The sequence below is a fragment of the Ambystoma mexicanum genome, chromosome 5p, assembly GCF_040938575.1.
Source record: "Ambystoma mexicanum isolate Mex_15411 chromosome 5p, UKY_AmexF1_1, whole genome shotgun sequence".
NCBI classification, from domain to species: Eukaryota; Metazoa; Chordata; class Amphibia; order Caudata; family Ambystomatidae; genus Ambystoma; species Ambystoma mexicanum.
In genome coordinates this window covers 1025856092-1025878932 of record NC_090930.1, presented here as the reverse complement: position 1 = coordinate 1025878932, position 22841 = coordinate 1025856092, and the positions used below count along the sequence as shown (strand labels likewise).

General features: G+C 45.1%; 1 protein-coding gene across 1 annotated transcript in view; it reads left to right on the top strand.

Annotated features, from left to right (window-relative positions):
- PSMG4 (proteasome assembly chaperone 4) overlaps nt 1-22841 on the top strand; it is a 267165-nt gene that overhangs the window by 224474 nt on the left and 19850 nt on the right. The window lies entirely within an intron of this gene.

Sequence of the window (22841 nt, the reverse complement as noted above, 5' to 3'; positions counted from 1 at the left end):
GTGCTAATTGGCAACATGTTTTAACATTACTAACCTACCATTTAACAAACATATCTGTTCCTCTCACACCACTCAAACATACCACAGACATACATAGCATTACCAATCGTAAATCAAAACAAGTAAAAAATCATATAGAATCATACATAACAAAACTAACCGGATTCATTAAACCAAGGAATTGTTGTCTACAAGTGTTCAAAATGGACACTATTTTGGTATTACTATGTATATTGTTGTATAACCGCTACTTATGTTATTACAAAAAATCTTTATTGCTTAGAGACATATGTATCCAGTGTCTTTGTCAACGTGAGTTTCGGCTTTAACCAAGGGTTCTCAAGATGATGTGCTGACCAGCTTCATCAGGATGAAGTGGATGGAAAGTGGTGCAAATGGGTGATTTGAACTGTGATGAAAAAAGAAAACAAACTATCAAAATTAATTTGTCCACAGGCAATTATGCACCCATAGCATGCAAGTGAAATCCAAAAAGGAAGGGGAGCAAAAAGTCACCTCTGCAGCAGAATTGCTAAATGAATAATCCTGCTTATCTGACCCTGCAGAACCACCACTTGGGAGATCAGACCCGGAGATGGAAGAGGAGGGACAGGAAAGGAAAAGCCAACCTACACCAAAAGGTTGTTAGTAATGAGGGAAGCAAAGGCCACCAATGGTTTAGTGCGACTGAGTATGTAGTTGGTAGATCTGCATGTTACTGGTAACCATCCAATGAACCGGGCTCAGGAAAAGAAACACCCATGCACAAGTGGTTATTGGCTAAAAGGGCCTCTGTCGGCAGTACATTCACCTGAGACAGTTGCCTGTGAGGAGCGAGGTCACTACTGGCAGACCTTGGCGGATAAAACTGTTTCGAAAGAGAAATCACATTAGTGTGTATGATAGAACACTGAACAAACGACCCGCTAGGTGCTATTTATTGAACCTATACCTGGTTGAGGGCTGATGGATGAACCAGCTGTGCATGCCGCTGTGGAGTTCAGGTGTGAGGTACGGCGCTGGATGTGCTGTATCTGTGTTTGTTGGGCGCTGTGCAGGAAGGTGCTTTAACTAAGTTGAACGCTGCTGTTTAACTGAAAAAGAAGTACATGGCTTCTTAAGATCATTAAATTGCCTCTTGGTGTCACGATACTGCTATGGGTACGCAGACCGTTTGCTGCTTCTTCCCCTGGGTGGTGTCTGTGTCGTTGGATCGGCAACCTACCCACCATGATTGCTTCGTGGTCACCCAGCACCATATTTTGCCCGCCAGCAGTCTCGGTTTCTCGCTTCTGGCATACACTGGGTTTCCAGTGTTTCCGCCTCCTTCAAGTGTCCTCCTTCCAGGGAGCCTTCCCTGCCTGTGGCTGCGTTCCTCTGTCTTTCTCTCACATGTTCGTTTGGTGTGTCCCATCTTCAACCTACTTGTCACAGTTAATTGGAGATTTCGATTTAAAAAGACAACTTCTCTTTCTTCCTGGTAAAGGCCTAACTTTCTCTTCAACCAAGTCTTGGAACTTGCAATTATTTTGTGTATTAGATAGTTGCATATATGTCATCACGTGGATTCGGTTACAGAGTTCCTCACATGGATGGGAGTCATTGTCCCCTAAGGGGGAGTCTCTCCCAGTGAGATGCCACTTGTCTCAACCCCTAGGGAGGGTGTGGCGGAGCAGTCTCACCTCCCTAGTCTCGCAGTGGGGCCTCCCCGGTGGGGAGAAGGAACAAATTCCCTCAATTTAACACACAAGGTTTTGACAATAGTTATGCAGATCGACATCTAGTGTCAGGATTTGCCCCAGAGCAGGCGTAGCTACCAGCGATTTTTCTGGTGACTGTAAACCTGTATATTTATATTGAGGTAGGTCACGTACGGACAATGAATCAAGCTAGTCCACATTTGGTGGCGCTGGTGTTCTACAGAATCGCCCTGTCAGCATTTCGGGATGTAGAAAAGGAGCAGGAGTCTCCATTTCAATTTAACACAATGATGGCACATCTGTAGAACAAGGAGGCAGGCTTGAAGTTTGTTGGTATTTACATGTTGCTATACATCAGTACTCGCTGGAATTTGGGTATCCATCACAAAGTGAAATTCACATTACTCAACCAACAAAGCTAGTGGGGTAACATAAACCTTAAATAAAAGTGGGGAATGAACAGACCCCTGTGATACCCCTGCAGCTCATTGAAGACCATTCTTAGGAGAAAGTGGATAGTGGCATAGACTGTGCACATTCAGATAAAAAACGATAAGTCTAGTCTAGTACCAGTCCTCTGGCTCCTAGATGGGATAAACGAGAAATCCTAGCGGATGGTCAATGGTGTCAAACATTGCTAAACGATCTATAACAATCAGTCGCTACAATGCAGTCGTCGGCTCTTCAACAGCCATCCAGAATTTTAACCAGGGCTGTTTCTGTGCATATAACTGGATGAAAATCAGCCTTGTCTTCATGGAGAAGATTAAGGACCCCAATGATTTTTTGTAAGCACACAGCCCCAATCAGCTCCAAAACCTTAGATTGCGAAGTATGCTATGAAATAGGGCAGCTCATCTGAATCCAAATTAGGATTTTTCATCAGTGGAAATACAACAGTTTTCTTCAACATAGATGGGTCTTTCCTGCAGCATAAAAACTCACTAACAGAGTGAATTTGGGACAATAGAGCCGGAGATGGACTTCAAATGTTTACCTGGACAAACCTCCAATGGAGAGTTAATGTTTACACTTTTGAATGAGTGAAAGTTGTAATGGTGGTCGTAGGAGCAAAAGATTAGAGGAGGAACAATTGCTTACAGGTGTAAGAGACTGACATAAATACATCAGCATAGAACAAAACGTTCATAACTAAACAGTTCTTTTAAAATTAGGTTTTATTTATGAATATAATACAATACACAAAAGAGAGGCAATCAGTAAAACAGCATATCATTACCAAAATCGTTCCCTCCTATTGCTCTTAGTTGGGGAAATAGAAGGGAACACATAGAAGAATGTATTAGCTGATTTGTTGGTAATGGGATGATTAAGTTGCATGTCAACAGTGCTTCAAATAAATGGGTGATAGTCGAGCAGTATGAGTATTGTGGGAATAGTCTGTGCACAGTTCATCTATACAACTCCCAAGAATGGACCCCAGATTGCATGGAAAGTTTCCAGGTCTCCCCTAGTTTTGTAAATGACCATTTCAAAAGCTGATCTTGGAACATCAATACCTGGGCACTTGTTGATTTCTAGGTATGCAGATTATTTTTCTTCGTCATGGTCTGAACAGCCAGGCTTTGCTTGCCCTGGGTAAATCGCACACTAATTTGTCATCACCCAAAATAAATCTGGAGGCCTTCATCAGCACTTCAGTTTTCAGTAATATGTTAATTCTCTGACATCCCTTTTCAGAACTCCCTGATCTTCGGGCATAACCATGTTAAGTGAGTCGGTGTTCCCTTGGCTGTATTTTAAATATTCCATCAGATGCTCAGAATACCCAGTGCATTAACTTGATATGGCAAACCCTCAGGCTTCAATCCAGCGATGAAAATATTATTGCAACATCTCTTTCAGGTTTTTGTTAACCTCTTGCGCACATAGTGACAGGACCTCTGTGATATTTATTTTCTTCTTCATTTTTTTAGACCTCTTTCCGCCAGACATCTGTAGAAGGCTACTGCTGCATGGGTGGTAGCCATACATAGTTTCATTTTTAACCAAACTTCATTCTGGGAGAGTAAACCGAATCATAGGTTCTCATTCAAGATCCCTCTCAGCTGCCAATGTTCCATATATGTACAATTACAAAAATCATATCTTGGGTGTAGTTGATTGTATGGCATCATTCTGTTTTCAAGAAGGTCTATGATGTACTGGATACCGCTTAGATACTAGTAAGGCCAGAATATGCTTTTTGCCTTCATTTCTGATGCTCGGAATTTGCCAAATTGATGCTAAGAAATATATAGGGGTCAGCATTGAATGCTCAAGATAAAGAGTGGCAGCTCTCTCGCAGAAACTCTGAGGGGGTTCTTCTCAAGTATATTTCTGGATTTAGTAGTCAATAATGCGCTGGTTCCAATTAACTAATTCAACTTTATTCATCCTGAGCCTATGCCCATGGTCTTATCATTTTATCGATAAATCTCAACAAAAAGGCCATATGGTAGTTAGTAACATTCATGCCTCCAAGAGATGTTTCCAAAGTGCTAATCTTTTCAGTTTATTTTCTCATAAATATGTCTGCATAGTAGTGTTAATTTCTTTAAAGAGACCTTTCAGCGATTTAAGAGGGAGCAGAGATAGGACGTAGTTAATCGTAGATGCAGTGTTTATTTTTATACTGTTAAGTTTACCCCAGAAGGATAGTTTAAAAAGCAACCATCTCTAGATCCGATTTGAACCATTCCTTAAAAGGGATTTTGAAGCATACTGTAATCTATCTTAAAGACTTTCCTTATGCATCTTACCTTAGTTTTCCTCACTTTTACACATGCAAAAACAATGGGTTGGGTGCGGCCATCTTGTGCTAATCTTATCCGTTGAGGCATCGCACTAACTTCAAGTGCGCTTGCGGCAAGAATTCAGATCGCCCGCCCATGAAGCTGACCTCACTAGACACGTACGGCCCTTTTCACAGCGCCAATGCATGTCTCGTGTCAATGTTCTCTGTGCGCAAGTTATTGACTTGTCTCCATGGAAATGCCAGGATGCCTCTTTCCTCCACAAGTATAACCAGAACCCTTATCATCAGACAACACTGGAGGCGCTTTTTCAATTGTTTCACTGTATTTTGGTTGGATCGCCCGTGACTCGTTTCTGCTCTGTTCAGCCATCTTCCTAGTACGAAGCCCCTGCGAACAGATAATGACACTAGCAGAACTGATTTCAATCGTTACTTGCATTTTATTTAAAAATGTATTGTATAATGGCAACAATACACCCCTACCAGTAAGAGCCTGAGTATTCCGAGGAGGAACTAATGGAAAGAGAAAGATGCGAAAACGATGAGGAATCGAACGATAGTTGGGAAGATGAATCACCAGAGGCTGAGCCTAGTCGCATGGAAGACATTTCCACCTGGTGTACCTGCAATCGTTGCAAGGTCATGCCAACCGAGGCGGAGAACTGCAGTGGAACTAAATATGCAATGCTATGGGAACAAAATATAGAAGATCACAAAGACACAGGAATTGGATATTTCAAAGAAAATGCATCTTTATTTATGCATGTCATTAATCACTAATCTCTAACAAGCAGCACTCTCTAGCTATGAGTGCTTTTAGCAAACCCAACCCTCCCATCATCCCAGCACCCCACCCCTCTCCCTCTAGCTCTCTAGCTAGCCCCCAGCTCTGAGACAGTGAGACTGCCTTTCTCTCTGAGCCTCTCAGCCAGCTCCGAGACAGCCTCCCTCCCCCCTTCTCAGCAGAACAGCAATCTACTGTTATGCAGAACGATGACGCATTCATTTTACAATTGCATGCGTAGAAAGCATTTGATGTCCAGCCTGCGTGCATTCTAAAGCTACGTGGGTGGATCATTTCAGCATACCATATTTGTGTACTGTACTAGTTAACGGTGACATGTTCTCCTATTTCTAAGAACAGCAAGATTTTGTGGTGCAACATTCCTGTCTTTTCACATTGAGAAAGTCTAACTGCAGAATGAAAACATTTCTAATGGATTGTGTCTTCCAACGTATTCCACATCTTTGACATGTAATGTCCACAGTTGTGCACTTAGGAAACTTTTTCGTCAGAGGGTATCCTGCGTCCATGGCGTCCGGTCGATGTCCCTCGAAGGCCTCAATCGAGGGTGACGTCACCGGATGTTATAAATGGGATGCATGGGGCCCGTAGCCTCAGTTCCGTTTTTTCCACAAACGTTGTAGCTTCGAGAACTCGGCACGCCTCGTGTATTCTTTGTGAATGTCTTCCTCTTCGACCCCTCTGACTCAGCAGTCTGGCTTCAAGACTTGCCAGGACTGCAAGTCTAAGATGTCAATCACCGACCTGCATCGCATTTGTTTGTGGTGCTTGGGTGAGAGTCACTACACCGATGACTGCTCCAAATGCTAGTCGCTAACTGCTAAGACCTTGCGGGAGCATAAGGGGAAGCTTCAGGTAGGTAGGGGTTCAAAACCTAGTAAGTCTCGTAAGTCCAAGGGTATGTCCACAGATGATTCGAGGGGTGCCTGTCTGCATCAGGAGTCCTGGGGTCTTGGTCCCGGAGTGGTTTCTGCCATTCGTCCTACTTGTCTCGGCGTTCTAGGAAGCGCCGTCACCAGTCGCCTTCCCCGTCCTCTGAGGATGGTGCCACGAGGAAAGTGGCTTGTCCAACGAAGTCCTCGCTCCGGAGGAATGGGCTCCCTTTAGGGAGCAGATGTTGGTGATTTTCCAATTGCAAGGCACAGTTCCATCCGTGCCTTCTGACGAAGCCGTCAGGGAACGGTCTCGATCCGTGGCTCGCACGCCTTTTGGCTCCGGTCCTCGGCGCGATCCTCATATGGAACCTTCGAGGTCCCGTTCGGACAAGGCTCAGGATAGTCGCAAGAGACGAGCTTCCAGGTCTCGGTCCTCGTCTCCAACGAGACCACAGAAACCTACTAAGGGCTAGAAGGCGGCATTGGCGCCGTGTCCGTCGATATGTATGTCGAAGCTTTGCCTTCATATCAGCCCTTGTCGCCGTCCACGCCGAAGCCGTTGACACCGAAGCCATCGGCGTTCTCAGGGCTTTTTGGCTGCATTTCACATTTGAGATCCCTGGTACTGGGGATCCTCCAAGGAAGGCTACTTCCAAGTCTGTCAGGCATGTTATGGACTCCAGACCCTCGGCTGTTCCGAGACATGACCTTTACCTTCCTCTGGATGACATCTATGAGGAGGAGGAGAGGTCTGATTTGGATCTTGATCCTGTTGAGCCTGATGGGGCTCCTGTCTTTTCAGGGGATAGCCAAGTGGAAGAGTTGAGGCAAACTCCTCATGACGCTAGTGGCCTGGACACTTCTCCGGAATTGGAATTTGGCAGACCTGAGCCTGGGGCTCATGCTGAGTCGTCCTACAGGAGACTCATGGCTAGCGTTACGGAGTATCTGGGCTGGTCCAGTCCTCCTGAAGCTTTTGTGCAAAATGATCTGACGGACATTTTAGATCAAGGTCCGTCCTCTGACCCGGTGTTACCTTTTCATCTAACCTTACAGAAAAGGGTTGTTACTGCTTGGCAGGTCAGGAATCTCTTCCGGCTGTTAACAAATTGTTAACAAAGAAATACCGCCCTTCCGGTCGCGACCCCAGCTACCTATCCACTCACCCCACTCCCAAGAGTTTGGTGGTTCAGGCGGCTACGGCCACCTCGAGGCAGGCGGCGTACCCTACCATCCCTCCTGATAGGGATGACAAACGCTTTCACGGTTGGGCACGCAAGGTGTTTTCTGCGAGGAGTATGGCGCTGAAATCGGCAAACTCCACTTGTGTCTTGGCAAGATTTTCACACACTCTGTGGAACTGTGTTTCTCTTGGGACTGAGCGTATTCCCTAGGGGGAAGAACGGGATGGGTTCCTTGCTCTCGTGCAAGATGGCAAGGATGCCATGTGTGAATCCCTTCAGTCGGGTTTGGACATGGCCGACAGTTTTAGCCGGTCCATGGCTGCAAGCACCGTTATACGCAGATTTGCGTGGTTGCGGAAGTCAGGTTTTGCTCCGGATGTGCAAGCCCGTTTTTTGAACATGCCCTTTGATGGCGCGCATTTGTTTGGCAGCCAGGCTGACGAGAGCCTTGAGAGGTTGCACACCTCAAAAGCTGCTGCAAAATCTTTAAGTGCAGCCGTGTGTCAACCTCTGCCTTTTTTGTCCTAGAGGACAGCAGTGGAGGGGAGCTTCTTTTCGTTACTACTCCTCCGTTGGTAGAATGAGAGGAGCCACCAGTCAAAGGGTTCAGCGTAAGAGTACCTGTGGTGGTCGGGGAAATAGAGTTGCCAAAGCCGCTCAGGCAGCTGCCTCTTTGCCTTCAGGCGCTGCTGCAGCCGCTCCAAAACAGCCATGAGGCCATGTCCCATGGTTCGCCAGTTGGGGGCAGACTGTCTCAGCATCTCGAAGAGTGGCGAGCCATTACTTCGGATGCGTGGGTTCTGGATACAATCGCCCACGGCTACTGCCTTCCCTTCCTAAAGCGGCCTCACGACAATCCACAGGGGAATCGCTTTGAAGCTCCCGGATCTGCTCCTTGTGCAGGAGATTTTGACCCTTCTAGAGAAAGGCGCTATAGAACTGGTGTCTGTAGCGGAGAGGAACAAGGGTTGGTACTCCCCTTATTTTTTTATCCCAAAGAAAGACAGGGAATTGAGACCCATCCTGGACTTCCATTGGTTGAAGAAACTTCTCAGGAAGGGCAAGTTCAAGATGGTCACTCTTTCTCAAGTCCTCCAGGCCCTTCAACTTCAGGATTGGTTGGTGTCTCTGGACCTACAGGATGCTTACTTTCATGTGCCGATTCATCCCAAGCACAGAAAGTACCTGAGGTTTGCGGCTGGCAACTCGCACTTTCAGTTTCAGGTCCTGCCATTCATTCAGATTGACCTCCGCCCGAGGGTCTTCACCAAGCTAATGGTGGTGGTGGCAGCGTATCTCAGGCGAGGGGGGGGGGGGGATTCACGTCTACTCCTACGTGGACGACTGGCTGATCTGTACACATTCTTCCGAGCAAGCATTGGATCACCTTGGTCTCACCTGCCGCTCTCTCCATAGGGTGGGCTTCTCCCTCAATTTCAAGAAGTCGCATCTGACACCTTTCCAACAGCCCAACAGCTCTAGTACATCGGGGCTGTGTTGGACACGTTCTTGGGGGAAGTGCTCTCCTCCCAAGGTGAGGGCTCATTACATTGTGCAAATGGTGGACAAGTTTCAACATGCCCAGAGTCTCCCGGCTTTTGAATTCTTAAGGTTGTTCGGCCTCATGACATCCTGCATTTTTCTGGTGCCAGAGGCCAGGCTAAGATCCCTGCAATGGGTCCTCAAGATGCAGTGGTCGCAGTTCTCAGGCAAGATGTCGGTTCCCATTCAGATTCCACTCTCGGTCTCCCAGGATCTTCTGTGGTTGCCCAACGAACGGAACCTAATTAAGAGGCAGCCATTTTGGCAACCATGGCCAGAGGTGGCTGTAGTGACGGATGCTTCCCTCACAGGATGGGGTTCTCATGCCAACGTTTTGACCGCCTGCAGTCGTTGGTGTACATCAGAGTCCAAACTCCACATCAACCTGTTGGAGCTGAGTGCCATCAGACTATCCCTGAAGGCTTTTCTGCCATCTGTGTGGGGGAAGAGTGTCCTGATTAAGACGGACAACACAGTGGCCATGCGTTACCTCAACAAAAAAGGGGGTTGGGTCACTCCCGTTGTGCAGAGAGGCAATGCAGCTCTGGTTCTGGGCCATCAAGCTGGGAATTTCGCTCTCTGCAGTTCATCTGGCTGAAGACGAAAATGCGGCGGCAGACGCTCTGAGCAGGCAGAGCACGATCTCTCACGTGTGGGAGTTGGCTCAGGAAGTCCTTCTGGAGATCTTCACCATTTGGGGAACCCCACAAGTGGATCTCTTTGCCACCAGTACCAACCAGAAGTGTGAGAGATTCTGCTCAAGGTAATTTCCTCCGAGAGGAGCCTTAGGAGACGCATTCGTAGTGGATTGGTCATTCCCACTGCTGTACACGTTTCCTCCAGTCCCCGTCATTCCTTAAGTGTTATGGCGGTTCGGATCCCACATAATCCTCATTGCTCCAGATTGGGCCAGGAGAGCGTGGTACCCGGACCTTCTAGAAATGTCCATCTGCCCTCCACGTCGTCTTCCCTACCGAGAGAATGGTCAGTTTCTTCATCCAGAGGTCAAGACTCTCAAACTTCACGCTTGGTATCTGAAAGGTTGAGATATAAGGATTGGGACCTCCCGGATGATGTGATGGAGGTGTTGCTTTTGGCCAGAAGGCCAGCAACAAAATCCATGTACCGTTGCCATTGGTGTAAGTTTTGCGATTGGTGCAGAGGACAAAATGTTGGTCCTTTTCAGTGTTCCATTCCTATGGTTTTGTCTTTCTTACTTTCTTTGGCTCACAGGGGCCTTCGTGTAGGTACCATTAAAGGTTGCCTGGCAGCGCTGTCTATATTTATGCGCTCGTCTGAAGAATGTTCTTACTTTAAGATTCCTTTGATTTCTCAATTTCTTAAAGGACTGATTGTGTTCCTGCCGTCCCCTTTCCAGGTGCCGGTTTGGGATTTGAAATTGGTTTTGAAATTTCTAATGGGTGCTCCATTTGAACCTTTGCAATCTTGGCCTTTGAGATTATTGTCCTTCGAGGCAGTGTTCTTGGTTGCCATATGAGCCACAGTCCGTAACCACCTAATTTGTTTTAAGGAGGGGGATAATTATCAACTCTCTCAGGGACCTGGGCAACTTGCCCTTGACAAGCACTTCATTCAACATTGCTAGCAGATGGGCTAGGACTTCTGCCTTATATTCCTTATAAAATTCGCTGGGAAGCCCATCCGCTCCCGGGGCTTTGCCTGTTGGTTGATCCCTTATCACAGACTCTAGTTCTTCTATTGTGATAGGAGCTTCCATTTGGTCTCTTTCCTGTGTGTTCAATTTGGGGAGATTGATCTCTGACCATGCTTCCTCTATCTCTGCTATGTGGCACTCTGAGGTTTCATCGTATAGCCGCTGGTAATAATCATAAAAACATTTGTTCACCTCCTCCTGCGTCTCGCACAGTTTACCATCCCTATTTACCATCGCTCTTATAGCCTCTCGCTTACTCTAATTTTCATAAAGCCAGGTTAGCAAGCGCCCTGGTTTGTCTCCTTTTGTGTGTTGTCTTTCCACATATTTCCTATAGCTAAATTTGCTCAGTCTGTTCCAGTGTTCCCGGCATTCTTGTTGTAGGTGGGAAACCTCCATAGCCTCCTCCAGAGTCCTATCACTCATTTGCTCTATACCTTCTAGCCTGTCTTCTGCTATTTGCAGCTCCTGTGTAATAGCATCTTGCATCCCTTTCGATTTTTGCAATTGCCACCCCACTTACCACCACTTTAAAGGCCTCCCACAATGTGTCTGCCGATTTTGTCTTCAAAGTATTCTTTCACCTCTTTCCTCAGGTGTTCCCGAAACCTTCCATCTTTGAGTGCCTCAACCCTAAATCTCCATGTCGGTATCCTAGCTCGGGGGCGCGGGGGCTGGACATGCCACATAACCAGCAGAGGGGCATGCTCTTAGAGCACTCTTGCTTTATATTCAGCTTTTATGAACCCTCCCAGAGCTTCTTCTCCCGCAAACACTTAATCTAACCTCGTATAGAGGTTTTTGGGGGCTGTATAATGGGACTATACTCTGCCCTACGGACACCTTGCCCTCCAGACATCCACCAACTTAAATGCCTGTAAGAGCATGTTAAGAAATTTCGCTGAAGGGGCTGATGAGTGAGTTTGCCATCCGATCTGTCCATTGTCTGGTCTAGCTTACAATTAAAATCCCCTCCCCATATCAACACCCCATCCCTGTACAAGCTTATCTTAGGGTAAAGGGATCTGAAGTAGGCTGCTGTGTCATGGTTTGGAGCATACGTATTAATACATATTTCGCTATTTTCCTCCATACCCCATAAAACTATCATTCTACCGTCCTTACCTAAAAGGTCTGAAGGACCTGTAATGGGACTGACAGTGCCACCCATCTCAGGACCCCTCTGGCAGATGCTTAGTATGTGGAGCCTTATCGTCACTCCGCTCCATTTCCCCTCCGAGGTATCTTGCCTTTCCCTAGTGAGATGAGTTTCTTGCAGGAGAGCTATATCTATTTTCTGTCATCTCAAATATGCCATAACCCTGTTCCTCTTAATGTAGCAGTTCAGGCCCCTGACATTCCCGGACAGTATTTTAAGCTCCGCCATCTGGGTCAGTAATTCCTGCTTTGATTCCCCTCCCAAAGAGTTTGCTAATCCTCCCCTGTGCATGTTTATAGGCCACCCCCCTTAAACTACCCCAAATCCCATCCTGCCCCACTCCAACAATTGCCCAGCTCCATATTCGGTGCTCGGGCATCCTCACGTCTCACCCCTATCTCGAGTACTAGTGCCTGAGTTCGGGGTGCAGCAGGAGGATGCGTAACTGCTAGTATCCTAACTACTCTACTCTAATATGGGGTAAAGACTATATCCTCCTCGTTCGGTCCTCTAAAGGCCCCACACTCATTGATCCTGCATATTAAAAATGCTATGCCGGTATTTATGGCATCCCCTTGAAAAATGTGCTACACAATTTCTCATGGACGTACGTCCGCTTCGGTACACCCTTGTAAGGCGTTACCCTCCTATGCGTCATCCTTGTTGCTCGGTTTATCCCCAGCTCCTTCTGCAAGGTTTGCTTCGTCCATCCATCTACACGCCTCTTCTGGTGTCTCAAAGAAGATAGCTCTGCTTTTGTATAGGACTTTCAGTTTGGCTGGGTACAGAAGCATATACTTAATATTCGCATCTCGCAACCTCCTCTTGACTGCCATATATCTCATCCTGTTTCTGCACCAGGAATGTATAGTCTGGGTATGCTTTGATGTTAGCCGACGCTTTCCTGATCTTGCCTCCCTTACGGAAGTGTTCGAGGATTTTCTCTCTGTCCTTATAGTTGTGTATCCGGGCTATGATCGGCCAGGTTTGTGCTCTGGATGGCGGTCGTCTCTTTGGGGCCCTGTGCGCTCTCCACCGTGAAGCCCTGCGTAAGGGCACCAGGCCCGATTTCCTAGAGCAGCACAGTCTCAATAAAGTCAGTCAGGTTTGTGCCTTCCTCTCCTTCCGCGAGCCCAATAATGTGCATGTTATTCCTCCTGGCTCGTCCTTCTGCTTCCTCCGCTCTTTTTTCTAGGTTCTGCATTTGTTGTTGCAACACAGAGACGTCCTTAGTGTTCTCATTGCAGCTATTCTTATTTAGTAGCACCTCATTTTACAGCATGCCTGTGCGTTCCTCACATCTTGCCTCAGGAAGTTCAGATCGATACTCATCGCATCTATCTTGAATTCCAACGAAAACTTTAAAGCTGCTATGACTTCCAGAATCTTCTCATCTCCACGTACAGGGACTTCAGCTCCTTGGGTCCCTGGGGTCAGGGTCTGCACATCGTCCGATGCTTGAGCGGGCTTAGTAAACATGTCCATGGTGGATTGTTTCCCGTTGATTTTGCTGCCCTTAGACGACATGCCTGCTCTAGTCGGCGTCCCTGTGCTCTCCGTTGTCTCTGCGGGCCTGAGCACTGTTCATCCTTCGGTGGCGCATGGTGTGGATCTTCGCTACGCCTCCCTGGGGCTTAGCCGGTATTGTGCACCTGCACCTCGGGTCAACTGTTCATTCGTAATTGCTTGTCCGTGTACTTCCACTGCCTGTGCTCCCTGCAGGTGCAGTGTCCATATATGTTATATTCTATACCCCCCCCACATATGTATATGTGGTGTAAGGGGGTAAAAAAAAAGTCAGCTTTTTCGGCTGTCGTAAATTGTGAGGTCGACATTTTGGTACGATTCCCTCTGTGTTTAATCCCAACAAGGGCCGTAATATGCTTTCTTGTCTTGTGCAGACCTCATGCGTGGTGCAGCCATCCGGTCTCGTCTCTGCTAGTCCCAATGCGCACTTCTCGCAACTTAGGACATCGGTTCCTCTGGGGAAGTAGATTAACTACTGGGCAATGCTACATTTGGTAGGGCGGGCTCCTTTCGAGCTAAATCTGTGACGGCTAGTGAGGCTCCCAAAGTCAGTATGCAGATACATTGGCTGTGCTACACCTTGTTCCCATGTCGAGTCAAGGCCCACTGGGAGCTTCCTGCTGCTCCTTTTTCTTGTTCTCCCAGGACCTCCCAGATCTGTTATGTTCTCTGTGACAGAACAGCCTGTGGCTTGTTTTTCCCTTCTCTGACAGGGTTAAGTCACCCTGTAACCCTCATGGGGCTGCACCTTACAGTTTATTGGCCGTGTTCATCCACAGTTGCAGTACCGTTCGGAAGCAACCAGCCTCCTCGTGTCACTCCCCTCATGCAGGGTTGGACCACAGCAGAAACCACATACAAATCACTTATAATATGCAAATGGCATTCCGTTGTCTAGGACAGACCCTGTTGAGTCTGTTTACCCCGAGCCAAACCACATTGCAAGCCTGAACTGGCTTTACATTGTACTGTTTTGGTAGCGTTCGGTCCCAGTGGTCGGACCACACTGCAAACCACTGGAAACCGCAGCTTGTTCTGTATTGCACTAAATCGATGTGGGCGGACCACAGTGGGAGCAGTCTCTTCACTCAAACGCCTACGTGAGTTTCACAGTTTGGAGGGCGCTCTGGCCATTCTCGTCCTGCTCCCTCTTCATATTTAATGTCAGTGCAGCGGGTTACCTCATTCGAGGCCTTGTGTACGGGACAAGTATCCCTCTTTGTCTCCTGCAGGCTTGCGCATATATATGATTATACTGCGCTCTAATTACCTGATGTTCTGTGCAACGTTCCAACTCTCCTGTTGTTGTGGCTAATCCTCACGGAATGTTCTGCTACTGTGTCTTTTTGCCGCGTATTGCCTCCTTCCAAACTCTGCGCCGTACTCTGCCGTCGCTACCAAATTGCGCCAACTGTCCGTGAGGTATTTCCTTCACCAGTTGCCAGTATTATCCTAGTGGGACCTTCTGCATCACCATCGTGGTCCGTGAAATGTTCGGGCTCTAGATTCCTCAACGTGGTTATTGCACCCACGGCTAGTGCACTAGCGATCATCAGCTGCTGTCTTGTAGTACTCCTAACTAGTATTAGGACGTTGTTTCTTGTCCCTCAACGAGTTGGCCAGCAGTGCACTCGTTCATGTGGGCAGCTCCGCACATTTTATGTAGTTCCGTTGTGCTGCTCTTCCTGCCCCCACCACTGTCCCGGTCTGGTCCACGCTATCCTATGTGCCCACTGCTTTTCTCTTTGTGTCACTGTGGTTTCGTGGCTTGTATTCACATAGCCCTTTGTCTTCGTCCACCCACCATCTGGTCTTCTTCTCCGCTCTCAACCTATATTCTGCTCGCATCTCCACAGCATTTCTTGGATTTCATTTCTCTGCCACCTTATATGCCCGGTGACTTGTTTCTGAGCACCAGCACACTGTGTAGCTTCCAACAATACTGAGGATCTTGCAGGATCAGCAGGAGCCTTCAACGTCTTCCTACATGGCCCTGTAGCCACGCCCCGAGCATATACGATTAGTTGTTTCAATTTTTCAGTGAATCAAGAACACGCTCAAACGTCTGAGGGTCATGAACGAATGGTTGGTGCCCTTTTGCGCTCACCTCGTCTGCAACAATCCATCCGCTCTCCATTATACCCCCCCCCCCTCGGTACTGGGTGGGAAAACAGCCAAGGTGCCAAAGACCATGTACAACGCAAAGGGATCCTCCAGACTCCCCTCTTAAAAACCCTGCCACAGCAATCAACATAAGTTTGTATCCCATCAGCAGGCTTCTGGGCCTTTTGTACTCGCCTCATGCACATCCATCCCCCCATCCAGTATCAATGGCAGTTCACACGTATGCCCTTGCGCTCCCAAGAGGGCCAGTTGGGTGGGAACATTCTAGTTGCCAAACATCATGTGCACCTCAAAGGGTTAATTCACAGAGACCATGATATCCATTGTCCACATGTCCAGGCCAGACCCAGTGTCTCCTAACTCCCCTCTTCAAGACCCCACCCCGGCAATCAACATATGTTTTTGTCCTTTGAGCAGGTCTTCCTATTAGTGGCAGTTGGCACCTATGAACAGGGTCATACTGGGCCATAAGATTGTCTCGGGCACCGATGAAAACGTGGCACACAGTTCAAAGTCGCTATTCATTCCATTTCTGGCACCATTTTAATATTACCCGAAGGTCAGTATTTTGATGAAAAGGTGATGCAAATTGTTCAGCAACAGTGTTCACTACTACTAGCCGCTTATTGAAGTAACTCATCAAACTGGCACACCTGGCCCAAAAAAGTAGGCCACTTTCATTAACAAAAAAAGACCCACACAAGCATTTTGCATTTGTCTTTCAACCATGGGCCTATAGCACCGTAGGCTGTACGAGCAGGCCTATGCCTGACTGCTCGCAAGGGGGCGGGGTTGGTGGGTCATTGCAGATGTAAAACATTCCCATTGAGGCTAAATGGGTGTCAACGAACATGTCACCCATTCATCATTATCGAATGTTTCAAATATTTTGATCTTGGTAAATGGTACAATGCATCACTGTGCATTGTAATAGAATGGAATGTGTTGTGGTCCATGTTTAAAAGCATGTTTTCTTTTGATGCTTGAAAGTTCATTTAATGGACGAGTAACACGTTACGATTTGCGGTATATCAATCAATTCTGTAGGAAAGTTATAGCTGTGTTCATTCGACTAGGTTACACCGGATTTCTTTCTTTATGTAAAACAAACTTTGCAGACAAAGCTGTGTTATAATTCCTTCATTCACATTCATACAGTATTATTTTTTATAATTATTTATATTTTTTATTACAGATCTTCGACTTTTCAGACTTTTCATGAATGCCTTCATGTATCGTTACCTTCTGTGAGCCATGCCAAAACTGAAGGCACAGTCCTGCATACATTCCCAAAGGATATTGATTTAATAAGAAGATGGATGGATAAGAAAATTGTGGTTTTCGAGTGGACGAGATTGAAAGTAGAGACCAGGATGTCTTGGACAACGTGACGGCCAATCAATCTGCCTATGCAGCCTGCACTTTACCGACGATATGTACGAACAATCAAAGTACACAAAAAAGCGTTGACCCAGAATTCTTCGTAAGTTGCTTCCAAATACAATTCCAACTCGTCTGGCTCAGGTTGGTACTGGACGATGAATTTGTTATGTTTGTTGGTATGTAGGACGATGGTCTGCATCAATAAGTATTCTCTATGATCTCTCGATTTATTTAATGTAGTGTATTGAAAAGGTAAATAAATGAACGGGTTAGAGCTTTCAGTGTTTATTGACATCACAGTTGTATTGCTCAGGTTTCCATAGTTCCCAGATTCAACAGAATGTAAAACAATGTCACTTTAGTATACTTAATCTTTCCCGGATTTCGGGAGCCTCTAATAAATCAGTGAATTGTGACCCTTAGTCAAAACTGCCATAGTGCCCTGTAAAAGATGCATGATGTTTTCAAAGTCTGATGGTTGAAATAACCTTCTTTACGTAGAGCACACTGATGGAAGCACAGACCCTCGCAAGTGACGAAACAACTGACACGTCTAGTATCCCAGGGATGGAGAGCCCTACTGATATGCACAAAGTTGTATTTTAGAGCATTGGATCTAATCACATTTCTAATACTAATTTAACTTTTCCATTGTACTATTTTCTGAAAATGTACTGAAAATGAAGGAGCAAGGTTTTGCATCAATTACTTTGCCGGAGTCCACATCAACCTCACTCGCCTATCAAGTAATTATATTGTATTAGTCCTTTATATGCGAATGAACTACGTGCATGTGTTATGTTTGGAATTTCAAAAAAATAGAAAATTATTACGTATAGTATTCGTTATTAACACAAAGTGGCATGTATGGGTGTCTCTCTGTTTATGCCATAGTCTGCATCTCACTGTTTAGTACCATTTCGCTGTTTTAATCCGTATTAAAACAAGTAATGTGTTATAGGGGGATGCTTGAAATTCGACTACAATCACTTTCTCCTTTGCAACAGGTCCAGAGTAGGAGGTATGCGTACTTACAGTTCCCTTGCAAGAATGAAAGTAAATCCTACAAAGGATATACTTTGAGACTGAAATTCATGTAACCTTGAACTCTTTCAAGCTTTTCTGTTTTTGATTCTAACATTACACTTCCTCCCTAAGAATAAATTACAAAGCAAACATTGCAAAGCAAACTACTTTTGAAGGTGACATTACAATCAATTTGTTTTGCACGTGATCTCAGATCAAGCGCATGTGTCAACTCTGAAGGGTGGCAGGCGAAATCTGAAATGTATATTATGGCCAAATCACATACACTGTTTTTGAGGGTATGTTCATACGAATGTTCTATTTGTGTTGCTACCACAAACCTTATAGTATATGGTTCATAATCATTTTAAACTACTTTGTGTGCAAGTGCTCTGTCTGATGAAAGATTTAAATTTCCAGTACGATTGACTTTTTTTTTAATGGTTATTCTATTCAAGGAATGTACTCAAGGTGTGGAATTAGAAGGAGGTACATGGACCAGAGGTATACATAACCTAATATGAAATACAATTGGGCATCACATTGCATTTGGAATACATTTTTATGATGTAATGTTTTCAAGTCCGTCAAGTTGGTTCAGTTTGTGTATTTTGTACATAAGTTTGTTTGCATGGAAAATATATTTTCTTGATTTAAATCATATAAAAAAGCTTTTTTTTTTTTTACTTGATGCTGCGGTCGGCAAAGAGAAGGCCACGGTTTCAAAGCAAATTAAGAAAACAAGGGCAAAGAACCAGTTTGTTTTGGAGAAGTTTTTAAGCAGATGTTTTATTCATATTAGGTTTTTAGTTAGAAAATCGAAAATCGTATCTGCTGTTTGTGTGCATGTTTTTCTTTACATTGATTATAGAGGCCCAGAAGGAAGAGGAGCATAGAGACTCAGTAAACAAATTAAACCAAAGATGTCACTTGCCAAACTGATTTTACAATGGAGCAACTACTTTTTGATGCGCAGCATGATCCAGTCAATAATCAGACTCGTAATGCATATGTCCAGTGGCTGGAAAATGAATGGAATCTCACCTGCAAACCGTACAAAGTTACAATGGAGCACTGCTAATTTGTGTAAACTCTTCCAGATGAAACTGAAGACAATGAAGATGCACTGCAGTTGTTCGCAGACCCTTTGACACAATCTACACACTCTAAATATGTTCCACCCAAGAAACATTCAATGTTACCTGTTTCTCCAATTCATGTGGAAATATCACAGCCTGAACCAACAGAGGCTGAGGCTTCAACGCAATTGACTGAGGAATTTGCTCAAGATCTCGACTTCAGTTTGCCTATTTTGGGGGAATTGTCCACCACCGTCGAGTCACACAACAGAGTACTGCAGGACGATTGGCTATTAAAGGAGAAAAAAATACATTGTATCCGACAGCTGCCTGCTAGAGATTGTACAAATGCTGAAATGTGTCCATACATTAAGAGTGAACATATGCGGGGAGCCATTGATGAATATGTCTCGTGTATTACAAGGCACCAACATGAAAATCCATGCCGTCTGTGTCCACCTCCATAATACATTTTCATCGTCTGCTCAACCGATGCTCGGCAAATTGCCTGCTGGAAATCTATGTTCAGCAGCTTTTCTTTTCAGTGGGTCGATTTTCTGTAATATTTCCAGTTTCTGTCAATTTGTGGGACGTGAGTTCCTTGCTAAAACCAAGTACTACAAATATCAAAGGGAATTCTTATTCCCCGCTATTAGTCAAGCCTGGAAAATCGAACAGATGTCAATGGACAGTAAATTCTCTGGCAAACGTTTCAGGCTAGCTGGTACGGACAGTGTGACAGTCCAGGATTTTTGGCTAAGTACTGCACATACCACTTTCAAGACATGGAAAGTAAATAAATTGTGCGTTCAGTGATCTTGCAGGTGTCTGAATGTACATCGTCTGTGGCCATGGAGAAACATGGTTTCATGAAACGTGTCAAACATCTCGAATCCAGGGGAATGCAATAGTCCTGATGGCCTCTGACGGGCACGTTTCAATATCCAAGGCCATGCGAGAGCAGTTTTCACACATTAGGCATCAATTTGATATATGGCATATTGCCAAATCAGTCAATAAAAAAAATGACAGCTGCTGGTAAAAAAGGGTTTGGAAAATCCTTTAAAATAGTGTCAGTCTATCAGCAACCATCTTTGGTGGAGCTCCAAAACTTGTGATGGGTCTGTAGAAATTGTACTTGAAAAATGGCATTCATTGATGCACCATTGTTCCAACGTACTCATGGACAGAAAAACATTTCCGCACATGGACCTTTAGAGGAGGGGCAGGAATGCAAGAAGTGGTTGGTGCCATGTTCCCCTCCGCACAAAGCACTTGAGAAGATTGTGTACGATGAAACGCTTTCAAGAGACCTGAAGGGATTCACAGAATTCTGTCATACTGGGGATTTGGAGGTGTTCCATAATATGTGCCTAGAGTACAGGCCCAAAAGGAACAAGTGAAAACTGCAGAAACATTTGGGATGCTTTGTTACCTCACGGCCTTTACAAAACGAGGCAAACAATGGGTGGCCAAGCCAATATACCAGGAAATTGAATTTAAATTTGTGAAAGATCTGACATTGACTGTGATGGCCATGCATACTCATAGAATGGATACTGATTTTGTTCCTGGGACACATAAATGCCACAAAACATTTCAAACAAGCCTTATCATCCGAAAATGAAACTTGTTGACTTCCAGATTTAAATGATTTGTAGCCGTCTTCAAAATCTGCTCACAAGAACATTTTAGATATGTTACCCAATGTTTTTAGAAACAATGGAATGCTATTACACTTGCAATTTCAATGCTAAAAAATGTATTACAAAGTATTTATGAATGCTGATATAATTGGGTTTATGATGCATTCATATATATATTTTACCTTTCCTTCATTCATATTACTGATCCTCTATCGAGAAGACACATGTTTGTGGTTGCTATTGCTACTATTTTTCAGAAGAGAATTGCCCTAGCACATCGGTGCCGCACTGCCCATTTGGGTGGGAGAAAGACTGATGTGCAATTGGATATTTGCCATCTGTCAAAGGTACAATGAGGCTTGGTGTCTGTCAAACACTCTGTTAGACTCAAACCCCATGCACACATGCAATCCTTGGCACTTGCGCTGATGGCCTGTGGTAGCTAAGATTTTCATAGTAATGATAAATCTTCCTGACCTGTCTCGACCCCAAAACTTCCAGAACATTTAGCTTTACTGGTGGATTATTTTGTCGTATACCTCTGCGAGTTGGAACCTTTTTACAAACTCACAGAATATTTTAGTCTTTTGATGGGTGTGATTGTTTGGCTCTCCATAGCATCCATATTGTCTTTTTAAATGTATCCTCTTTCTCAATGTTTCGGCAACAATTGCCTGTTGTTTCTAGGTTGCCCTTGGTGCTGCACTTTAAACTTTCTCTGTCTAACCTTGACATAACTACAGTTCCCGAAGGGTAGAAAGTATCTTTGGATCCCTTTTACATTGTATTAAGTGAGACCAGCACCACCAACCTTAAATGGAGTGCTAGGGTGATACTTAGTATCCCCTTTCTCATTTTAAATAAATGTAACATTTATGTTACACAGACAAACTTGCCATTAATGGCAGGTGGGCGTAATTTGTTAAACACTTCATCTGATATGAAAGGCCCACCAAGACTTCACTACAGGATTCAAACTGTCCTCACATCACAAGAAATCATGCTCTATACTTTCTGCAAAGTATATAAAAGTTTAGTTTATTACCTTAGAAATGTTCTGCTATTCTGGAAAGTATATATAAGGTTATTTTGCTCACCTGGCAATTGCTTGTGCCTCTTCCACAAAAGTAATGTTTTTTGGTTTCACTTTATTAGTCTTACAAGGATAATTGTAGAAGTGTCCCCCAACTGGGTTTTGCTTTACATGACTTGCTGTTCGCCTGTCAAGATAAAGTCTGCCTTAGGTTTTGCCTACATAAAATAACTTTGGGTCAGTCATGCAGTGTAACATTGGGTTTTGCTCTGCATGGTCTGTTTTAGACAAAACACAAAAAGAGTCTTGGGTTACACCTGCCTTTCAGTTGCTTTTAGTATCGGTTTTACTTACCTTGAGTGTAACTGTGTTACGCTAAAATAAGTTAGTTATTGCTTCTCTTAGTCTGTGAACTGAAAAGCAACTGTAATTGAATATTACACCTGCAGGTCCAACTCCCCTAGAATAACTGTTATGCTGAATAAACGTTATAGGTTTATACTGCGCCTAGTATGAGTATCACTAGATTGGAAAAATGCATTGTCCAGTTCATTAGACTATCTATTTTCCTGCTTAGTGTCACGGTACAACGGATAAGGTGTACTACCCTGGTATTATTGAAACTATATGATATGGCATTTAGAACGCAACTATACACAAGTGTTTCAAGGCGCGGCAAGGCAAGGGAGGGGGACAGAGGGAGGACAGAGACAAGCAATCTTACTATGCCAAGTGAAATTGAGATTGCGTAGGTGCTGGGGAGAGTGTTCTGCTCAAGTTTCAGAGAGGCAGGGGTGCTGTTCCAGTGGGAGGCCCTGGCCGATCAAAGATCTACCACCAACTCGTTGCTTGGGGAAGGGACTGACCCAGAGGGAGATGTAGAAGGAGGAGGAGCAAAGTGCTCGAATAGGAAGATATTTCTGAAGAGAAAGTTGGAGGTAGAAAAGACCCCGGCTCCAGACGGGCTTGTGGACAATGCACAGGGTCTTGAACTTGATTCTTGCAGCCACTGGGAGCCAATGAAGAAATTTCAGGGCTGGAGAGATATGATCCCTGTGCTTGAGGCCAAGGACAAGTCATGCAGTCCTCTTCTGGATGAGTTGCAGAGGGCGGAGAGTAGAAGCAGGCAGATTAAGAAAGAGGATATTGCAGTAGCCCAGCCTAGATAGAACCAGAGCTCTAGAGACATTGAGCTTCTGGGGGAAGGTGAGGAAAGGAAGAGTACTGCTGAGGAGGTGAAGTTGGTAGTTTGACTTCTTAGAGACGTCAGAGATGTGATGAGAAAAGGAGAGTGTGGAGTGGAAGATGACCCTGAGGTTCTTAGC